This window comes from Egretta garzetta, unplaced genomic scaffold (assembly GCF_000687185.1).
Source record: "Egretta garzetta isolate BGI_Z169 unplaced genomic scaffold, ASM68718v1 scaffold397, whole genome shotgun sequence".
NCBI lineage: Eukaryota > Metazoa > Chordata > Aves > Pelecaniformes > Ardeidae > Egretta > Egretta garzetta.
Window position 1 is genome coordinate 6,111,462 of NW_009260493.1, and position 4,251 is coordinate 6,115,712.

Consider the following 4,251-nt stretch of genomic DNA (forward strand, 5'->3'; position numbering starts at 1 on the left):
ACCTTAGCATATCCCAAGAGCTTCGGTCTCATGATGGGGGTCTTTTATTTTGTGTGTATCCTGATCACTGAACCGCCTTTTCTCCTGTGCCTACCACTGTCAGTGTGAAGATCACAGCTGCCGGGTATGGATGATTTAACTGACTTTAGACACTCCTGAGGAATGGGGCGGTCCACGCTAGGACATGTGCAGGGACATCAGGATGAAAGGCAGCTGGAAAAATGGCTATCACTTGCAATTCAATCAAGCACATAAAAAGTAGATATGAAGCCACTCCTACGTTTACGCTAACTCAGACAAATGTTTTCCATTTCCACTTACTGCGTTCCTACTCGCTCCGGGCTGTCGGTGGGTCAGCTGGAATCTGTACACCCAGCTGCATGGCAAGCAGGTCGTGAAAGGCTAATCAAATAAGACATCCTTACTTAAACAACCACTTCTCAATAGCTACCTCAGAGAGCACTGAAGTATCAAAAGATAAACAGACGTTCTCTCTACACTAAAAACTTAGTAAGTGCTTTCTTCTTTTCTGTGTCATAAGATATCTATTAACATAGTGGCTAGATCCCTGAGAAATCCAGAAACATAGATAATACTCAGATCATCTTTCTTCCCAGTCAGGAATTACTGTAATCATCTTAAAAGTATCCCTTCCCCAAACAAAATGAATGTGTGAGCACAGCCTGCGCAGCGATCCCTTCCTGCACAGTACTGTAAGGAATTCCAGCGCAATTCAAGTAGTCATTAAGCCAATTGTTTCATACTCATTTTGCCTTTCTACTAAGAAAAGAATCTCTGGCTGTGAAAAGATTTGCATCTTAGCAAAGAGACTTCCAGAAGTGGTCACAAAAAGGGAGAATCCAAATAAAAGTTCTCTCTTGCAGAACAGGAAGGAAAAAAATACATGAACCTCAAGAGGTGTCTGGGCAAAGAGCAGAAAGCATTAGAGGGTCAAAATCCCCTAAGGACATCAGGGAAATACCAGAGTATTTAAAAAAAAGGCCCTACTAGCTTTAATGTTCCCACACAAGTAAATCACAAGAGACAGGCTGGGCACTCATTTACATAGGAGCTTCAGAATGAGACAAGCCTCATGTGACTTTAGGGTTATGAGTAATGGGCCCAGAAAGCAGCAGAGAAAAATCAGTGGGATCTGGGGCATTTCATCTGAAAGCCTTCCTCTGCGCAGAAGCGGCAGAGTTAACAGCGACTGGAATTAACCAACCTCCCGATGCTGAAGGTGCCACGATGGAGGCTCTGCCTTTCCAGCGCGTGGGGGCTTGCCGAGGCTGGAGGCTGTGAGCTGCCTCCGTCTCCTGGCGGAGACATCCTTCCCAGTCTTGGCCTGCTCTTTCAGCACCGAGGTGTCCGCCTGGTGCAGAAGTTCGATGAATCGGGCAGGCATGTGAGTTGCATGAGTTGTAAAGAAAGGGGAAGGAAGATACAGATAAACAGAGAGTCAGATTTTGAAAAAGAGGAGTATGCTGCATAGACAGGGTTGGTAGGTCCAGCAGGCTCTGCTCTGGGGGAAGTAGGCTGACTTCGAGGTTGTGGTACATGGGTTCATAGGGTGTAAGGAGAGTAGTGGGTGTGAAGAAGGTGCACAGGCATCCAGGAGAGCCAAAGACTAGCTAACCTGTGGCAAAAGTACTCAGGAACTTAACATCTACATGGTTTCAACTGGGACAGCACTGAAGCATATGCTGGGGTGTGCTCCTGAACAGCCAGAAGGGATTAAAAAGTTAACCAGGCTAGAGAGAGCTGGCCTGGAGAGGTCATCCTCTTAGGAAAGGGTCCTCTTTCCTGACTGCACAGGGACTCATTGCAGCGCCAACTCATTTTTTTTCCTTCAGGTCACGGGCAACACCAAGAAGCCATGGTAGTGTACAGTACTGCCTGTCTGGGCAGGGGTCTGGAACACCTGGGTGCGGGTACAGGCATACTCCTGCCACACCGAGGGAGTGCTACAGTGCAGAAATCCCCTGGGCTGGGTTAGGCTGAGCTTGGGATGAGAATAAACACCACTTTCAAGTACTTTTTCAAGCAGCAGTTGGCAACTTGCTTTGCAGGAGCTATCGAGCAACCCAGATGCTAAAACCAAAAGGTGAGGGGCTTCCCTGCTGCCCCTGGTGAGGGGAGGTGGTGGGGCTGGCCTGTGCCTTCAGGGCTGCACGCACGGCTGGGCAGAGGTGGGGATCACACGGTGCCATCACCCCCTCCCAAGGCAGCACTCAAGCAACATGGGTTGGGAAGCCCTAGCATAAGTGATGGATGAATGAAGAAAGCGAAGTCAAGTCAGTCTAAGCTTAGCTTCTCTTGCAGCCTGGTCCTGACCATCCTTACTTTCCCACACCCATAGTTCCGGGGGACTGAAGATACTCTGCACCCACAGGAGCCAACTCCTTATACACACCGAGTGCATGGGTCTCCCACAGCACCAGGAGCTCTTCCCGAGAGGACAATGACGTAAGGTGGGAGTATGCAGAGACTGACAGCAAGTTATCACCTCTTGATGCTTGGCTGCATCACCTGAACCGGGGAGCACTTGGTAACACGCTGGATGGTGGTCCTGAACAGAAATGCTTTCTTCAGGGGGTGTCCCATGCCCAACTGCGCTCTCTTTCATCAATATAAATGGCAAATTCAATCCTTCAATAATTTATTTCTTTATACCAGAGAATGTTTTTCAGTTATACATATAAGTTTGTAACTTCCAATACAAGAGTAAATAGATGTAAAAAAAAAAAAACCCTAGCTGTGCAAATTTCAAGTTGCATTGTTTCAAATAATATAAATATTTTAATAAAACATATGTTCACATTAAGGTTCACAAAATGTATAAAATTTAACAGAGATAAGTCAGGAGTTATTTTTTTTTCTTTTTAAAAAATGGGTTTTAATAACTAGAAAAAGATTCTAAAGAAGCAACTTAGAAGAGGTATCACCTCCAAAATCATAGCAGCAAAACAGATGCTGAAATCTTAGAAGGTGTGAAAGGAGAAGAGAGAAGCAGGTACCAGGCACAGTGGTAAAGGCAAGGTTGCTAAAGAAAGCAATGGAGATTGAGAAGTGGATGCATGAACTCCAGGAGTAAAATATCGACCCTAAAGCACTCTGTTACCGAGCTCCAAGGGGTTTGCACGGTAACAGAACCACATTAAGGGTAACAGAAAGAAGTGTGACAGAAACGGGGAGGGAGGGTACGAACAGCAGCACACACATTCATGACAGTTACAATGCAAGAGTTGCTCTGGTTTCAGAACTGAAGCCGAAGACAAAGGGCTTTGGGGTTTTTTGGTCTGTTGGAGGCAATTCCTTCCATACGGGTGGGGAACAGCAGGAGTCAGTTTTCCCAGCACATGCATATGCTCATGAAAGCTGTTTCTGTAATCACCTGTCTTCCCAGCTGTCTTGGGATTTGGGAAAGGAGCCAAATGCTGGTTAGGTTAAGCACATTCCTGGAGCAGACCACTGCTGGGCTTGTTTCTGGTTGTGGTTTGCTGAGGGCTCTGCGAGCACCAAACTGCTCGCTGTTAACACCCTGAACGCCTGTGGGAGCTCCTGCCTTGACGAGCTCTCTAAGAACACCAGCAAGGAGGCGGGCAACCCAAAGCAAATTTCTTCAGACATCAACTGCAAGTTGCATCAGCCTGTCCTGGGAGACCCCTCTCAGGAAAGATTTGCCTCTGACTGATGTGCGCAAACACAAAGAGCTCCTGCACCTCCAAACAGTAGCTGTGGCTCCTCGCCCGGGAGGAGGGGAGGGATTGAGAAAGAGGCAGAACTGGGAAGTTCTTTGGATTCAAATGCTTCACACTTCCTCCTGGGAAGTCCAAGAATTAAATACGGCATTATGTAGGAGCTTAGTCATGAACGACAGCTCTGTGCAGAAGGCAACCTGCCCTCCTCAGCAGTCCCTGTATGCAGTGTTTAGAGGAAGTAGACATTTATTCCCATTCTTGGGAATAAACACGAACACGAGCAGACAGCTTATACGTCCCCCCGCCCTCCCACTCCCAGGACTGTTAAGTGTTTTGGACATAGCACCGTTTCAGTGAAGGAAGTAGCTGGTATCGCTTTCTTCTTCTGCACCAACTCCCCCCCTCCGCTAGCCATAGATCTGCTTGAACTGGTAGCATTCATTGCAGTAGCCGTTGCACTTGGCATTGCCATAGTGATCACAAGCAGGGGCTCGGCAGCGTTGCTTCGGGGGCTCCTCCACAGCCGGGTCCCTGGCACTCCCCGACGGTG